The sequence below is a fragment of the Rhinoraja longicauda genome, chromosome 29, assembly GCF_053455715.1.
Source record: "Rhinoraja longicauda isolate Sanriku21f chromosome 29, sRhiLon1.1, whole genome shotgun sequence".
Lineage (NCBI taxonomy): Eukaryota > Metazoa > Chordata > Chondrichthyes > Rajiformes > Arhynchobatidae > Rhinoraja > Rhinoraja longicauda.
In genome coordinates this window covers 7,544,491-7,563,736 of record NC_135981.1, presented here as the reverse complement: position 1 = coordinate 7,563,736, position 19,246 = coordinate 7,544,491, and the positions used below count along the sequence as shown (strand labels likewise).

Below are 19,246 nucleotides of genomic sequence, written 5' to 3'. Positions count from 1 at the left end.
TTCAAATGCTTTGCCTGAGAGTACCGAGGGTCAAGAGTGTTTTATTGTCATATGTCCCAGATAGAACAATGAAATTCTTACTTGCAGCAGCCCAACAGAATATGTAAACATAGGACACTGTAAACAATATAATAACGAGAGAGAAAAAAAAGTTCAGTGTGTATACATGTATATCATATATAGATCATACACACATATATATATATCATATGTATATAGATTATATATATATATATATGTAGATCATATATGCATGTAGATCGCACACATACATACAAACAAACAATAATAGTGCAGCCATCATCTGAAGGATTGCAGGAGTTCAAGATGGTGGCTTGACACCTTATCCTCCAGGACAATTCAGATGGACAATAAATGGTAGTCTTAATAAATGATGACCAGATCCCAGAAATTTCAATGAATTTGTTTAACCTGGGACAATGATTATTTTTATTTATGGACAAGTGGGAAATATCCAAGTTTACAATCCCCACTGATATAATAGAATCTGTTTGGAGTGGATGCTGGGGACGGGCAGGATTTGGCACTCAGCACGCTATAAGCCAACTAGGTCGAGTGGTGAGAGCCATTAGCACTCGGGAATCCATTCTCAAGAGAAAATTGGGTGTTGAAAAACAAATAGGTTTTGCTGACAAAATATTCAGTTTCTCTTCCTGTGCTGAGGCAGCTGGAGGGGAAGTGGCTTTGGATGGTTCCCATTGACTCACCATGTTTGACAGTAACACAACTAAAGATGGCGAGTTAAACTAGATGTTATCCAGCAATATCTTGTGAAATAGTATTCATGTACAGTGGTGTTCAGAAAAAAAACAGATCTTTCTCTGAACTACTTGTGTCAAACCCACTGACTTTCAACACTTTTAATATTACTTATGTAATATAATTGTTCTGTTAATTATCCTTGGCAAAAGCTTTAACTTCCCCATTACTATGAGAGGAATATGTGGAATCGTCATTCCTCTGTTGGTGAAATATCACACGCAGTGTGCACAAACAACAGTGGAATGACCGGTGAACAACAATTGTCACAGAGCTATTTTAGATGAATAGTTTTGCCATTTTCAACACATGGCTATAGTTGTTTGAAATAGCTTAAAATCTCACAGCATGGAAGCAGACCCTTCAGTTTGAAGAAGGGTCTCGTCCTGAAACGTCACCTATTCCTTTCCTCCAGAGATGCTGCCTGACCCGCTGAGTTTGCTCCAGCATTTTGTGTCTCCCTTCAGCCCACTGATTTCACGTTGACTATCAACATCTATTTAACATTAATTCTAGTAACCTGTTTTCCACAATACACAATTTTCTCTTTTTAATATGTAATTTTGGATGTTAATAGTTGGGGAAAAAAGCAAATATGCACATTCCAATGTTTGAGCTTAAATTAAAAGGTGAGTGTTTTATGGGGTTGGAAAACCCCAGGGTGTTGCCTGGGATGGAGTATTTGTTATGATAAGGGATTGGAAAGGCTGGGTTTGTTTTTCTTACAGGAGAGGAGGCTGAAGGAGACCTGATCGAAGTTGCAAAATAATAAGAGGAGGCACATGGCGGAGATAAGAAGAAACTTTTCCTTAAAGCAAAAATGTATAATATCAGAGGGGGAATACTTCTTAAGGTGAGGTACAGGAGGTTAGGAGTGGACGAGGAAGATTTGTTTTCTTCTAGAATCTAATTGCACTACCAGAGGAGGTGGTTGAGGCAGAGACCCTTCAACATTTAAGAAGTATCTAAATGCCAAGGCATGGAAGGTTATGAGCCCAATGTGCAAGAGTCATAGAGTTACACAGATGGAAATACGTCTCCATGGCCCAACTCATTCATGCCTATCAGGTTGCCTATGTGAGTTAGTCCCATTTGCCTGCATTTGGCCTAGGTGCCTCTTAAATGGTTTCTGGAAAATAGGATGAGTATAATTAGGTACTCCATGGTCAGCATTGACATGGTGGACCAAAGGGCCTATTTATGTGCTGCATAACTTTGTCTATACCTCTTAAGAGAGATGCGTAAATGGAATGTCACTACAAGTTCTCACCGAGATATTCCACGATTGTAATGGGCGATTGACTGCAATGTATTAACGGCACCCATGGGGGTCACTATTACCTTGGTTTTTATTCTGCAGACACATTTGGGGCAGTTGTATGGTCTGTGCATTGTTCCACTGAGGTAACAAATAAAGAGAAGGCACCCTAACGGAGGGAGATTTACAAAGCCGGTTTTAAGGATCCGATTTGCCAAGTGTAGATCCTGAGCATATAACACAAATTGTGGGTAAAATAGAATGATCTTGATCTAATTTCAGAAGGACATTTTTTATCGGAGCCAAAACATATTGAAGACTCAACACTGAAAATGATGTGCATAGTTTGAAGAGTCTCTTGTTCAAATATGCACTGTGACATCACTTATGATTGAAGAGACAATAGTTTTCTGCAAGGTATTTATTTCACAAAATGCTGGAGTAACTCAGCATCTCAGGCGAGAAGGAATGGGTGACGTTTCGCGTCGAGACCCTTCTTCAGACTGAGTTTTCTGCAATATGGTCCGCTGTTGAGTGTGTGGTGACACAGTTGTGTCAGTAATGTAGATATGTGTAGTAGTGGGATATCTCTTGAATGATCACTCGTCTAGGGTCAAATAGTCATACAGCACATTGTCAGGACCTTTGGTCCAACCCATTTCATGCTGATGAAGATGTCAACCCAAGCTAATCCCATTTGCCTGCCATTCGGACCATATCCTCCGGAAACTTTCTAGCCATGTAATTGAACAAATGGCTCTTAAACATTGTAGCTGTACCTATCTTCCTTATCGACGGTACCCATGATTTTATATACCTTTATGTCACACCTCAGCCTCCCATCCTCTAGGAAAAATGTTCCAGACTATCCATCTTTTCTTTACAACTCATGCCCCCCGCTCCTGCCCTTATTACTCATGACATAACATCCTTATGACTTTTTACTGCATCTCTTTCCAGTTTAATGACATCCGTTGTATGGTTGGGCAACCTATACTGCATGCAATACTCCAAGTAGAGCCTCACCAACAACTTACAATAGCCAAGTAGATCTTCTCCCACTGTGTTTCACTCTGTGATTAATTCACTCAGATCAATCAATGAGCAATAGTGAACTATCTATTTTCTTGGATGTTATCTTAATACATAACATAAAACTTGGACCCGTGAATAGACATAAATAGGATGGCGCAAAGGGTGGATAGGTAGCAGGTGAAATTGAAAGCCAAGAAAAATGAAATGTTAATTATTGGAAGTATGAAAATGGTACAATGTTAAAATAACACAGATGTGAGGGTATGTTTGAAAAGGTTTGTTGGAAGTGGGAAGTTAAGGAAGTGCTTATGAACAGTGGCGCAGCGGTACAGCTGCTGCCTTATAGCACCAGAGACCAGGTTCAATCCCAACTACGGGTGCTGTCTGCACGGAGTTTGTATCTTCTCCCTATAACCGCATGGGTTTCCTCCGGCAGCTCCGGTTCCCACACACATTCCAAAGACGTGCAGGTTTGCAGGTTATGTGGCTTCTATAAAATGTCTCTAGCGTGTAGGATAGAACTAGTGTATAGGTGATCGCTGGTCGGCACGCACTCGGTGGGCCAAAGGGTCTGTTTCCAAGCTGTATCTCCAAACTAAACAACGGTAACTATATTGTCATCCACATCCTTAGTAGAGATAACAAACAATAGTGGGCTCAGCATCGACCCCTGCAGTACTCCACTCTACGCTAGTCTCCAATCAGAACAACAATTCTCCACAACTACTCTTTGACTCCTTTCTCCTAGCCAACTTTGAATGCGACAGGCCAGCTCAGCTTAGATTACATGCCCTCTAACCTTCCCACTAGGCTATGATGCTGGACTTTGTCAAAGGCGTTACTAACGTTCATGCAGACAATGTTCAATGCCTTGCCCTCATTAATCCTCTTGGTGACCTCTTCAACATCTCTATCAGATTTGTGAGGCAAGATTTCACACACACAAAGCCATGCTGACCATCCCTAATCAGTCCGTGCCGATGCAAATACTGGTGGATCCTGCCCCAAAGAATTACTTCCAACAACTTTCCCACCACTAACGTTAGGCTCACCAACCTGTAGGTCCCTGGATTGTCATGGCTGCCCTTCTTAAATAACAGTACAGCATTGGTCACCCTCCAGTCTTCCAAAACTTAACCTGGGGCTAATGATGATGTCAATATCTCTCGAATGGACTCTCCAATTTCCTCCCAGGCTTCGCATAAGATCCAAAAATGCACTTTGTCAGCTTCTAGGGATTTATCCACTTAATGCATTTAAAAACGGTTGATACATTGTGCAAGATGTAGAATTTTGGTAATTTAAATAATGGAATTACACAACAAATGGCATGGCCCTGTCGTGAGCTGTACACCTCAGAGTACAGGTACATAATTCCTTGAAAGTAGCGATTCACATCGACAGGCTGGTGGGCAGTGTTTGGCAAACTTCCCTTCCTCACTCAGGCCATTGAATATAGGACTTGGAGCCTCGTGTTACAACTGAATTAATTACAGAGTGAAATTAATTACAACTGAATTAATTACAGAGTGAAACCCAGTGGGAAAAGATCTACTTGGCTATTGTCAATGACAAAATGTTAATTGTGACCATAATAAGTGCATTAATAGTTTAGTTAGACTTAGTACAGCTGAGTTTATATCTCTAGCAACTAAGACAGATATCTGTAGATTTTGGGTCAGAATACAGTCTCTTCAAGTTAGAAAATTCATCCGTTTTGAAAATCGGACAACTTCTGTTTTTGATAAAATGATATCTCTTCCTTCCCCCCCCCCCCCCCCACCCCCACTCCTCCCCAATGCCTTGCAGCAGCGATCAAAATAGAAGAAGACGATAATATAATAATGTGGACTAGATTTAATTTCGGGCAACACTCTTATTTTATTGGAATATTCCATTGGAGAATATTGTACGTAAGATTTTCAAAAGTTCTAATCGGACATCATTAAAAATGCTTTTCTAATTATCAAGTTTGCTTGAGGGTTAACACATTTTATTTTAGATGTGCAACCTTGGTCTTCACTTCCTCAGTGACTTCTGTCATTGAGCGGTCAATGCCTTGCCCATGATTACATTCAAGCATATTCTGTTTACGGCACAACCAGTCCAAGAGCCCTTTCGTTTACAAAAGCAATTCCTCAGTGATCAGAATCCTTGTTTCAGCAATTGGGGGAAGTCATTTCGTGTTGTTCACATCGACTTAAGGTTCAGTTGGGTTTTTTTTCTCTCTGTTTAACATTTACAAACCAGTAGTTTCACCTTCATTTAGTCTCAACTCCAAAAATCATTGTGGATATTTGGCAAAGTTTCTCTGCTTTAATATCTATTTCAGTCTGTGAGCTGCAATATTTTTTATACTTAAATTAAACTATGTGGAGTGCGATATTCAATTTTTACTAATATTTAAAGAACTGACTGGATAGCAATATAGCATGTTTCAGGATATCTTTAAAGCTTTGGAGAAATAAATTCTGAAATAAAGTCAATGTTGTGAATGAAGGTAGGGGCATCAACAAACTTACAGCTAAGAACATTAAATGTGATCTAAATACAAGATGCTGGAGTAACTCAGCAGTTCAGGTAGCATCCCTGGAGAGAAGGAATGGGTGACGTTTCGGGTCGAGATCTATCCAGTCACTCTGCTTTCGTAGTGTTAGTTTCGGAGGTAAACGCCGACTCTTCTTTGAAGAGTGGGGTAATATTTAAAATAGATCCTGGGTTTAATACTGCATTCAAAAGTTTTCATTGCTGAGACTGCTGCACTGAACTGAAGTATTCTAGAGCCCTAAAGATAGAGAAAACCGCAAACCTTTGTTGAGATAAAGTGCTTGCATTGATCCAACTGGGGATGTAGTATAAGTGAGCAACAATTCTAAGATTTACTGATGATATTAATCTGTGTTATTCTTTTTTTTTTAAGAATCTTAACTAGCAAACTAATTAATATCAGAAGTAATATGTTTTGTATCAGTTGGCTGGTGTTAGGTAATTAAAAATATACTGACCTTTCACATCACAGCAATTAAAAATCTGGAGATAGCTAATATTTAAAAGTAGTAGAGATCAACAAATCTAATAAAAATAAGAATTCATTAAATCATTTCCTCCTCTTTCCATTATTCTCTTTCTGCTTTTACATCTTGGCCATTCTCTAGATCTTATCTTAGTTTGAATATCCCAACATATTGAAAATCCAAGCTATTGAAAACAAGCTGGGTGAACGTAAAGCAAGACTGACCTAGCTTAGGGATCTGAGAAACTGCGTGTGCTCTGTTTTACAGAGACATGGCTCACACCTGCTTCACCTGACTGTGCCAAACAACAGGAGGCCTTCTCACTTCACTGGATGGATTTTGCAGCATCCTCGGGCAAGGCAATCGCTGGAGGGTCTGCTTCCTAATCAAGACCTTGTGATGTTTGAACGTGGCGGTCTTCGAATATCTAACGGTGAACTGCCTTCCCTACTACCAGCCACAGGAATTCACTTTGGCTATCCTGACTGCAGTTTACATCTCACCCAATATGGACGTGAAGTTTGCACAGGATCCAATAGCCTTGAAACAAAGTACCCCAGGGCCTTGTTTATCATAGGTCTTCAAAAAGGTGAACCTTCAACAAAGGTCCTTCAAAAAGGCAAACCTCGAGTTTGCTTCGAAAATACTATCGACATGTCTTCTGTCGCATTGGAGACCAAAATGCCTGAGGCTACTGCGACACAACTAGCAAAGCTGCCGACCCCTCTATCCCTGCCCACATTTTGGAAAATTTGACCATGAGGCTGTGCTCTTACTGTTTAGACTTTAGACTTTAGAGATACAGCGCGACCTTGCACTTTTATTACCTGGACTTTCTCCATAGCTATAACATCATGTACTGCACTCTGATTGTTTTTTCTCTGCACCACCACCATGTATAGTACATATACATTTGCCTGGATAGTACAGAAAACAAAAGTTTTCACTATCTCGGTACATTTGGCAATAATATACCAATGCCAACAGGGTTACCACAGCTAACCCCATTCTTTTTTGCCTGATGTTAATACATGTATATTGTTGATTAATGATCTTCAACTGGAAACTTACCCTGCGGTAAATAAGCTATATGTAGCAACAATAACTGACGGGAGATCTAATCCAGAACCATTTTTGGTTTATTTCCTGTTTCTTAGTGAAATTTGATAATTCAGTGTTCATGTTGGGTTGTAGGATACCGAAGTGGAATATGAGGTGCTGTTGTTTTGTTTGTGACTTCACTCTGGTGGTGGTGGAGGCCATGGACATTCGGGTCGGTATTGGAAGGGAATTAAAATGGCTATCAACAGGAAGCTTCAGCTGGCCCTTGAAAACACAGTGAAGCGGCTGCCTTTCCTATGCCCGGTCTCGCCGATGTAGTGTAACATAACGGTAAAGATCTCTTGTTTATGTGAGTTTGCTCAGAGATGCAGCAGTAGGTGTTTGCAAACTGGCTTAGTTGCAACTGAACTAGAATTGACAGAGGCAGCATTTTGATGTCTTACTAAATGGCCTTATTACACCAACAATTTGTTGGTCATTCTTGCACATGCACCCACAAACTGGTCTGTATGAAAACCAATCAGGAGAGGGATTATGGCTGGACTTTAAGGCCTAATCATCAGAGATACAGTGTTAAACAGGCTCTTTGGCCCACCATCGATCACCCCGTCTTTGGAGTGTGGGAGGAAACCGGAGCACCCTGAGATAACCCACGTGGTGACAGGAAGAACATACAAACTACGTACAGACAGCAGAAGTAGTCAGGATCGAGCCCGCGCTGTAAGGCAGCAACTCTCCTGTTGCACCATTGTGCAGAGATATATCATGCACTCTTATTATTCTGTCAAAAACAATCCCTTATTAAATATTGTTTTCATTGTATATGATTTTAGTGAATGTGCTACAGTCCTGAAATATTTAAAACTAATCTCCAGCTATTTACCAGTAATAAAGTTTTATTATTTTTGGATTCGGTCACACTGGCTGCAGACTGTAAATTGCAGCCAAATAGAACCCCTCGTAGGTTAACTATAATCTGTTGAGTTCCTGAAACACTGGTTACACCCTTTGTTTTGATCCTGTCTGTAACATAATTTCCCTGCAAAATTGGGCAAAGTAGTTTCCTTCATTGCAATGGTAACCAACTGTGTTTATTTTTTTAGGCATTGTTGTAATTCCCGAAGTTGATACTGAAAGGAAATCGATCTGTGCCAGAAATTAGATCTCGCAGTATTCGTGAGATAAAGCTCCCCTTTGTTCTGATGTTGTAATATACCTATATCTGAGTGGCAAATATAAGTAAGTTTCCCATGGTAGATCTGTGCTATCAATGACAAGAAGGCCCTGGCTAGTATCTGCTGCCTCTTTTGAGTTAGCTGTTCTCAGCTGGATTTGCCATGGTATGCTTTGTGGCAAAGGGGAGGCTTTTGGTGATTCTTGATGGAAGTTGTAAGGTTGGAGATTGAACTTGATTGTGATAACTCTCAGAGTTGTAGAAGGTAGAAATATTAATTGTCTAGGCTCTTGCAAAGAATCATAACTTGAGCAGTTTTCCAAAAGAAATTGGCGCTCTGGCATACTGAATCCTCAGGGCACAATATAATTTTACTGCCATCTTTTCTATTAATGTTCTTTATAGATATCTTCTTCAATGCTCACTTTTCTGATGCTTGCTATCCCCAGAGCGAGGATCTATGAGAGAAGCCTCTTTCTTCATGTACTTGTTTGATAGTTGTTGATGGGATTGATATGAATGGAAAGGCAAAATCGATAAATTCTGATTCCTAAAGTAAACTTCCTGGTTGCAGGATTAAAATCTAAATTGTCCCGGCAGATATATTTTTCTCTCTGTACATGTTGCAGTGGTAACCAAGGAAGATATATCCTTAATTATTCCCTCGGATGAATGTTGAAGATAGAGAAACAAAGATTTGTGGAACTGGATAATAATAATTTAGTGGGTTTTTAATTAGTATCTACTCTAACATAATGCTCTTCAGGGAGTGAATAATCTGCTGTATTAATGGCTTTAATTGGCAAATTCTCCTTTATCAGGTAACAAAGCACTCTGAAGAGTATTGAATCATAAGACCGGGTAAGTATAACCTTTCATTTGATAAAATGTATTTTAAAACGCAATGACTCCTGGAGGAGCTAAAACAGTTTGGCATGTCTTTAATTTCAGGTTTGTTTTTAACAATATTCTCAAATGAAGCGTTATAAAATAAAAATCTGCAATAAATGGCCAACAGAGGATGGAAATTTCAAAGTCAGTGGAGCAGAGCTCATAACCTTTTCCAAAATGCACTCAAATTAGTTAATTGTTTTGAATGTTTAGCCAAGTTCGGTTCATGGTTTAAGCCTCAAGAGCTTCGGAACGTTTTCAGTTTAGCAACAGTTTTGTTTATAGTGTTGTTTATGCCATCGTTTCCCCTGAAGTCGGTGATTTAGCAATAGTTCTGCTTTTGTTTTTGTCTTGTTTCTCACTGCAGTTTTCACATAAAGCTCTAGTTAAATGGCATGTTTTTTGTGCTGCTCACAGCATGTGATACATTTGTCATGTGATAATGTCACATGGAATGGCAAATTAGCAGCGTGGGTTGTTTTTCTTGAAATGGCTGAGTTTTTATGCAGCTTTTCATCAACGGCAGTCCCTTCTCGTACATCAGGACAGAAGAAGTATTAGTTGGATTCAAAACAAGGTATTGGTTTCATTTGTTACCTTGCATTTTGTTAACAAGGAATGGAAATTGGAAGATTTGAACTTTGAGCCAGGTTGTAGTACCAACATTCCTTTTCATATTATTAAAAAGCGCAATGCTGGACATACTCAGCAGGTCGGGCAGCAACCATGGGGAGAGATTTAGTGGATGATCTTTCATCAGATTCAAGAAGAGTCCTGACCCAAAACGTCATCAATCCATGTTTTCCAAAGATGCTGCTTGACCTGCTCAGTTATTCCAGCACTTTGTTGTTTTTCCTGTTCTTTGTGTTGTATGTTTCTCGGAGGTTAGCGCTTCATCAATGGTTTAATGTTTCTTTATTGTCATATGTACCGAGGTACAGTAAAATTCTTTTTTTTGCATACAGTTCGGCAAAGTATTACTGTACATAAACACAATCCTAGATTAAGTACAAAGCGTTTAGAAATAGTCCACTAAGACAATATGCAAGTGCCACCAGGTTTGGCGACCAAATTGCTTTAAGTGCAGCTGGCATAAAGGACGTTGTCCTGGTGGTGTTGCAGGGTTGGCCCGAACAAGCAAAGTTGTAGGTGTCCTCCACGTTGGTGCTGCTGCAGGCCGCATCTGGACCGCGCACTTGGTCTCTTTGGAGCGTTGCCCGATCCAGTTGAGCCCCAGGCTGATGCAGGGAGTCCAGCCATTGCCTGTGTCCGGATCGGCCAGCGAACCATCGTCCCTCTCCCCGGCCAGCCACTGTTCTGCCTTTGTGCCCCAGGGCGCCTCTCGCACCCAACCTTGAGTGTGCGGGAGGCAAGAACCCGGTTCCTCCATTGTTCCTTGCATCCGCCACCACCATCTTGCTTCTCTCCACCCTTCTCTCCAGTTCTCTGGTCCTCAAGATGAGCAGAGGCTGGGCTCGGCAGCTTCCTTCTCAAAAACAGGCTTCCTGGCTCTGCGCCGAGCAAGCCTCCTGACGGGGGTGAGGTGCGGCACCATGCATGTTGTGAAGTATTATTTCATTTGTTTGATTCTGCAGCTGCTTTACTGAACCATCTTATCACCAACTAGAGAGTGGCCCTGACCTACCATCTACCTCATTGGGGACCCTCGGACTATCTTTAATCGGACTTTATTGGACTTTACTTTTATTCACTTTATCCTGTATCTGTCCACTCTGGGCGGCTTGACTGTAATGTCTCGGCACTCTGCTGAGCAAGCAACAAAAAAGCTTTTCACTGTACCTCGGCACGCATGACAATAACCTAAACTAATTGTAAGTAAATACAATAAGTAACTTTCATTGAATATATTTTTCTTATTCGTGAAGTTTGGAAAAATTAGTGCAATTTTAAAGCAGGAAAATTTGCTTAGTGTTCAGGGTAGCCTTCATAATATTGTTTTGAAATATGTGCCCAAAATTGCCTGGAATAGGACAGCAGTAACTTGTTAGCTATTTTGCACTCAATTATGCCTGAAGCATTTTTTTTTCATCCGACCTTAAAGTAAGTGTTCGGTTTTCCCACACAGGTCGTTTTCACTTTTACAACCTAGGTGTGAAATAGCAAATCTCAATGTACAGTACAGTAGCTCATGGAGCATCAGCTGCTACTGAGAATGGAGCCTTTTAATCACAGGAGTGCAAAGTAAAGCATTGTTATTGTTTTTTATCTATTTCTAGATAAGAAGTATTTATTGAATCTGCAGTTTGCCAGTGCTCTTATATCTATTTCCTGCTTGTTTAAAAATTAGATCAAGGTTTTCTGTTCTGTTGACAATGGGATTTGACGTTTCACAAACGGACTGCTGCGTATGTTTGAGTACAGCTTGACCACACTTCAGAACGAAGATCATCCAACGCTCAGCAGTCGTATGCAGTATGTAGGGGATGCTTGCGTGTGCCACAATCTGAAGCCAAGCTCCAAGCCCGCATCAACTCGTTCACTGAAGCTTAGAAGAAGATAGACCTTACACTTAGCATTCACGAGATAAATATCATCAACCATGCTGCCTTGCTGCACCTTAGTGCCCGACAACAATGATGATTCACATCGAGATTCTGGAAAACATAGAAGCAGGCATCGATGACGAAATACTTGAAATTCATCATCTCCTTCAATGATCACTGCTTGTAACCCAGAGCCACATGATAGTGAGTATATAAATAGAAGGATCGGTCAGATTAATGTAAAGCTGAAAGGATGGTGCAGGAGGAAGGCCTTTAGGTTCCTGTGACAGCCACCGATAATTCCTGGAACATGTGCCACCCTGCTAGGTCCCTACTTGCTGCTGGGAGTCTAGCCCATGGACACTCAAAGTGGAGAAGGAGCATGTCGAATAGAAGGGAAAACCAGTTAATGAATGCGCACTGAGAAAGCAGCTGAAGAAGGGCACCACATCACAAAAAACCATCTTGCCCGCTCCTCCAGGCACATCCAGATCCATCCGTACCAAATGTGTAGGAAGGAACTGCAGATGCTGGTTTAAACTGAAGATAGACACAAAAAGCTGGAGTAACTCAGCAGGACAGGCAGCATCTCTGGGGAGAAGGAATGGGTGACATTGCGGGTCGAGACCCTTCTTCAGACTCTAAAGAAGGGTCTCAACCCGAAAAGTCACCCATTCCTTCTCCCCTGAGATGCTGCCTGTCCCGCTGAGTTACTCTAGCCTTTCCGTGTCTACCTTCGATTTAAACCAGCATCTGCAGTTGCTTCCTACACATTCAGGTTTCTTGGCATCCATAACACCAACAACCGAACCTGGTCTCATCACACTGATGTGATCAGCATATTTATTTACTTAAGCACCTGCGAAGATTCAGCAAGCCCACGAGGAGTTTCTCAAACTTTCACCGAGGCATGAAATGAAGTATTTTGACAGGATGCATCTCAGGCTGGTATGGAAGCTGCTCTGCCCTTGACCGCCTGAACCTTCAGAGACGGGTGAACACAGCCCAGTCTATCACAGGCTTGTCACTTCCATTCATCCAGTCAATCTTCACAATGCATTGCATCAGAAAGGTTGGAAGTATCGCCAAGGTTCTTGCTACCCTGGCCCTTCCCTTTTCTCTCTTCTACCTTATGGGAGAAGAGGCAGGAGCTTGAAAGCCCGGACTCAAGAACAACTCTTCCCCACAGCGGTCACACTCCTGAACTGATCACCTCTTTTGCAAGCTCTTTCCGGAAGTGTTGCTGCTTACTCTCAATCTTAACGCTCCCACATTCAGTTCTTGCACCTTGTACTACTTCAGATTGCACTACAATCTTCGTCCCATTCTGCTGTTTTGCATTTTCATTGTCTTTATTGGTGTACTTATTGTATTTATTATTTACTCTGTGAGCTTCATGTTAAGAAAGAATTTCATTGCACCATGATGAATATGACAAAAAACTAGTCTGAATCGGAGGATAACTCTTAGTATGTTGACGCATTATTTAACTATTGTGGGCATTGCAAATAAGAAAATACTTTCTCTCTGACTTATTGCACATGGACTTTGAATCATAATGTCTTTGTTGCTTCAAATATCATTTTATCCCTTTAGCGTCCAGGGTTGAAGGAACTCCACCACCTAAGCAGCGTTACTTGTGAATGAGGAATGCAATTAGATGTATGTTTAATTCCCGTCAGAGTCATACAGTGTGGAAACAGGCCCAACTTGCCCACACGGGCCAACATGTCCCATCTACACTAGTCCCACCTGCCTGCATCTGGCCCATATCCCTCTAAACCTGTCCCTCTCATGTACCTGTCTAAATGTTTCTTAAACAACCTCAACTACCCTCTCCATCAGCTCATTCCATACATCTACCACTCTTTGCGGGTAAAAGTTACCCCTCAGGTTCCTATTAAAACTCTCCCCCCCCCCCCTCCCCTCACCATAAACCTATGTTCTCTGGTTCTCTATTGCCCTACTCTGGACAAGAGACTCTGTGTGTCCACCTGATCTATTCCTCTCATTCCCCTGTATCCTAGGCCATTTCTGCTGTAAAAGCCTCCATGCTGCAGTGGACCACAGGAACTGTTGAGATAGGCGACTAGCATTTACGCAGAGAGAGCTTTCAGCTTCGGATGGGGTTAGGGATTCAGACGATGAAAAGATGCACAAAGACAGCAAATACTAATTGCTATAACTCAGCTTGTTTGAAAGAAGTGAAGACTGTGAATTTAAGGTGCAGAAACTGTTGAGCCTGAAGTTGAGAGGGAGAGGATGTTCCTCAGTTACTTCACTTAAATTTGATGCCAATTTTACCAGGTAACTCTTAGGCAAGGTGCTCCATCCTTTCCCCTCACAGTCCAGTGTGTTAGTACTTGCTGTGAGCAAGGAGCTGTTGTCTTCAGTTCAGTTATTGTTAAATTCAAGCTTTGCTTTCCAATTGTTTTGTGAAGTCAGCATAAATTTGAGTGCCTCTGGCAGGATGTTTATATTAAAGAAAATACAATTCCCTGAAGATTTTATCACAATTACTTGGCTGACTTTTGTAAAACAAATAAACCTAAGCATAACTTCATTTGGAAGTCAGTTTCATAATAAAAGTGTTTCAGTTAGCACACCGTGTCAATGAGAACATTTTCTATTTTGTTTAGTTTAGTTTGGGGATACAGCGAGGAAATAAGCCCGTCGGCTCACCGAGTCCGTGCCGACCAGCGATCCCCGGGCACTAATGCTATTCTACACACACTTGGGACAATTTACAATTATATCAAGTCAATTAACCTTCAAAGGTACACATGTCACGGGTAGAGAATATAAAAACTCCGTACAGACAGCACCTGTAGTCAGGATCTAACCCGCGTCTCTGGCGCTGTAAGGCAGCAACTCTACTGCTGCGCCACTGCGCCACCGTGTTCTTAGTGACTCGAGCAGAGAGGAGGCGTCAAAGTATCTGGAGGTATAGATGAAGTAATGAAGCTGGATATGGTAAAGGGCTTGCCTTTGTTGCTATTGAAAAATGCACAATTGTCAATGTAATCTGTTTCCAAGAGGATTTGTTTGTTCATTTTCCAATGATACATTACCTGTGGTACTTAATCACTTGTTTGTAATATAACCTGGCTTCTTCTGAACAATTAAACTGGTCATAGTGCACTGGTCCATTTGTAATGGAATTAAGGAACCATTTAAGTGCTACAGAAATACTGTTGTTCAAGGGAACTTTAGTCACGGGTGTCAGATAGATAACCATTAACCATTAAAGCTGGTGCAGAACAGGGTCAGGCAAATCATACTGCGGTTTTGTTCCTGGGTATCTCTCAGCTGTTTACTACGGAGATAAAGTAATTGGATTTAGCAACTCCAAATGAAAAGAGCAAAAAATTAACAAGGGTGCCCACTTCCATCATTATCTGCTGGAATGTGTATGCATACGAATATTTCATGCAAACTTAGTTTGATTAAACTCCAGCAATGATGTCTTCATGAATAAGGAGCCTGTTTTGTGTTGCTGAATCCCTGCCAATGCTACATTATTGGATACAGACATGTAGATAGCCTATTTGAAAACCGTAAGCAATTGGCAACCTTCCATGGCAAAAGAATTGTATTCAAACCCAGTAGGTTAGTTACCAAGGACATTTCTATTTTGATAAGGGACATCGTAAAGCACTATCAAACAATATGCCACATTTTATACATCTGTAAAATTGTTGTTCTGGGAATTTTCTAACTAATACTGAGGTTTGCTGATTTCCAAATGACTACATATCCCTGCTGAGGAACACATGAAACAGAGATCCCAAATGCAGTATTTGAAAATTACAGAGCCGCACAGAAACTATTGTCTTGCCAGTACTCGTGCTTTTGTGAAGTAGTCAGTATGAGCAAAGTGTGGATGCTGGATTTAAAGGTGCCATACTTTGTGCAAAATACAGAATTGTTACACGTACTAATTGCTCCTGACATGCAGTCTCGAATCAAAATACAGACTCCAGTAATGGAATGTTCTAACAAAACAGAATGGTTACTTTGGTTGAGCTGAACTTTGCCTTATTTAATAACAATTAAATATTGGTCTGGGAGAATCAAACCAATCTTAATCCTGTAGCAGAGTCCAGGATTGACTTGGTGGGGGCCCCAGCCTCCACACAGCTGAGATGAGATGCATTAATCTTGTCCGCATCTGGAAGGATGACCTTGCTGGCCAAGACCTTTCTGGAGCAGAGTAGGCCAGGGCCTCGAACAATAGAATTGGATCACGTGGATAAGCCAGAGCAAAGCCCACTTCTGTAGCTCTTCAGAAGAACTTTAGCGACAAAGTCCTGCCTCCAGTTTTGCTCTTTAAATAACTGCATTACAGTAAAGACATAATTTTTAAAAAGTAAACTGACACTTTCATTTCTTCCTTGCATCCACAAAATCCTTAATGGTAAGAATGGGATTGTGCATCCTGTGACATGCATTACCTTTTGCCGGATCCAAGAGCAGATTCCCTGTATAAATGCTGGAGAGTTCCAGCAGATTCGTGCTCTACTGTTTGACTTTGCGGGGAGCAACGTGGTAGAGCTCAGCTTGGATGTCAATGGCAATGTTTCAGCAGTAAGAGCGAGGCTTCTGCATTTGAGGTCTGTCCAGTCTGAAGAAGGGTCTCGACCCGAAACGTCACCCTTTGCTGCTCTCCTGAGATGCTGCCTGACCCGCTGAGTTACTCCAGCATTTTGTGATACCTTCTGCATTTGAAGGAATATTCACGGGTTTGGCGACCGTTATGAGGATAAATGCTAGCAGTTCTTTATGGAAGTACTGGACAAAAACACCCAAATCTAGGCCATTGGACTTCATTCCTTAGAGAATACTGGATGGTGCAGCCAATAGATCAATTGCCTTGCGGTGCCAGAGACAGGGGTTCAATCCTGACCCGGTGCTGTCTGTGTGGAGTTTCTACCTTCTTGCAGGGGCGTGGGTTTCCTCCGGATGCTCTGGTTTTCTTACATACCCCAAAGATATGTGGGTTGTTAGGTTAATTGGCCATTGTAAATTGCCCCATTTGAATGGTAGAGGCTGAGGAGAATTCCTGACATTGTGGGGAGAGCAACAAATGAGATTAATGCACGATCAGTCTAACTAGGTGGTTGATGGTCAGCAGGACGAGATGGGCTGGCTGGCCTGTTTCCTGTTGTGTGTGCCCCGACTTTATAGCAGCATATCATCTATTCATAATAATTTATGAGCCATAGAAAGGAGGACATTTGGTAACTGTTATTGTACACCTTGTTAGCCAAAGGCTTTTTAAAATCCATATATTCTTTTAAAGGTTTATGGTAAACATGAATTAAATTATTATAAAGGAAAAATATACCAACAAAACAACAGGAAGTATAAAAACAAATGAAAACACTCACGAAAATTATTTTAAATTACATTTATTTTCCTTAATTTTGGATGTTGAAAATAAGGTGTTTTAAGCACAAGAAAAGTTATTTATTTGGTAATCTGGATTAGAAAATGACCTGATGCTGTCTGAATATCATCATTAATCTCTGAAAAATCTAAGTTTGGAATTGAATTACTAGATGAAGATAAATAACAGAGACACTTTTGCCCATAAATCCATTGTTGTGCCATTTTATGCACGGTAGAATCTCTCAAAGTTTATAGATTTTTTGCAATCACGTGATGCATGCTTTTCCTCAGACAGTAACACGGATCATAAATTTCTAAATTACATAAAATGTATATGGCATCAACCGTTCAGATGTTTTCACAGTAAGTTCTCACAGGAAAACTATTTTCAAATATTATCAAGAGGGAAATGTTGGCAGAGAGAGAGCAAAGAGGAGAGATGCCAATAATTGCAGGAACGTTTAGTTTTACAGTGAAAATTAAAAAAAAAGATTGTTTACATTGGATTAATTCACTTGCTTCAATTTTCAAAAAGCTTGGCAAAGATAGATACAGGTTTGGCAGATGCATCGAGATAGTGACAAAGGGCAATGGTGAAAAGGAGACAAAGGGTAGGGAGGTAGGAAAGAAGAGAAGTGAAATGTAAAGCCAGAGAGAGGGAAATGGATGCAAGTGGATGGGAGGAAGGGGAAAGATGGGGGATAGAAAGAAAATGGGATACTCGGCGTTAAGCATAAGGAGGATTTAGATTTTTTAGATTTAGAGATACAGCGCAGAAACAGGCCCTTTGGCCCACCAGGTCCGCGCTGCCCAGCAATCCCCGCACATTAACACGATCCTACTAGGGACAATTTTACATTTGCCCAGCCAATTAACCTACAAACCTGTACGTCTTTGGAGTGAGGGGAAAGAGCAGTGTGATTGGGATGGTGTAAGAAATGTGTGCCCTATAATTGGGAGTCAAGTAATTCTGGATTGAGAAAGCTATCATTGTAGTGGTAAACATGATACTACTAGATTATTATAAAAGCCCAAGTTCTGCATTAGCCATCCTTCTGACTGTCCAAGGTGTCGTTCCAGACCCATCGAGTAGTTGTCTCTTTGCAATGGCTGCATGGCTTATGAGCAATTTGGGGTGCCCAGGTACTGTGAATGAATATAAAAATGGAACAAAAAGCAGTTTGAAAAAAATAGGCAAAGATCTTGTATTGCCACATCTCTGGATTCATGTGCCTTTGTGCATGAATTTGATTTTGTTCTCCTTGGAAATAGACTACTTAAATACTACTTAAATATTGTTCCACCGAGGCAGTAGAATAATCCTGTTACACTGCATAACCTTCCTGGCTTTATGATAAGTAATTCTTCTCCAGTTACTGTAAGCATTCCGGTGGGTGATTTTCCAGTTCATATAATAGCGACAGATATCTGTCAGCTGAAGGAAATAAAAGTATCAGCTATTGTGCGAAGTTACCAGGCCAGTGTGAAACTAAATTCCGTCTTCCTGGTGCAGTAAAACGTAAGAAGAATTTAGTTTGTATTGTAAATGAATGAACTGGTTGTGCTGTGATAAGCTGTGTGGTTATTGACGTTCTGATATAAAATCCAGTTCATTTTGCATTTCAAAGTTAAGCATATAAATTTGTTTGACTTTATCAGTGAGCAGTTGCCAGTTTTCCTTGAGCAAGCTGCTTTTTCTTCATTGGATCTAGCTTGGGTTGGTTTCTGACTTCTGTAGGGAAGTTAGTATGCATGATTGGCATTACCAAAATGACTTGTACGGAAACAAAGAACTGCAGACGTTGATTTATAATAAAGGTACACACAAAGTGCTGGAGTAACTCAGCAGGTCAGGCAGTATCTCTGGACAAAAAGGATGGGCGACATTTTGGGTCAGGACCCGAAAAGTCACCCATCCATTTTCTCCAGGGATGCTGCCTAACCTGCTGAGGTACTCCAGCAATTTGAGTCGATCTTTGACTTGTACACAACTTTATTTGGCTTTAAGCAATGTCATTTCCTAACAAGTGCAATCTTTTTTTTTTAATGTCTTTGTTTTCATTGTGATTTACTTAGTCTTTAGTAAATTTATTTTATTCTATTTGATTCAATTTTTCCCCTTTGAACACTGTGCCAA

At 40.8% G+C, this 19,246-nt stretch overlaps 1 protein-coding gene across 2 annotated transcripts in view; it reads left to right on the top strand.

Moving 5' to 3' along the window:
- The window catches only part of raraa (retinoic acid receptor, alpha a), a 524,616-nt gene that overhangs the window by 80,649 nt on the left and 424,721 nt on the right, over positions 1-19,246 (top strand). The window contains exon 3 of one of the 2 annotated variants that reach the window (XM_078424854.1): positions 9,145-9,184. The exons of the other annotated variant lie outside the window; for it this stretch is intronic. The gene's annotated coding sequence lies outside the window, so the exon portion shown is untranslated. The remainder of the gene's footprint in view (positions 1-9,144; positions 9,185-19,246) is intronic. 2 annotated transcript variants of the gene reach the window in all.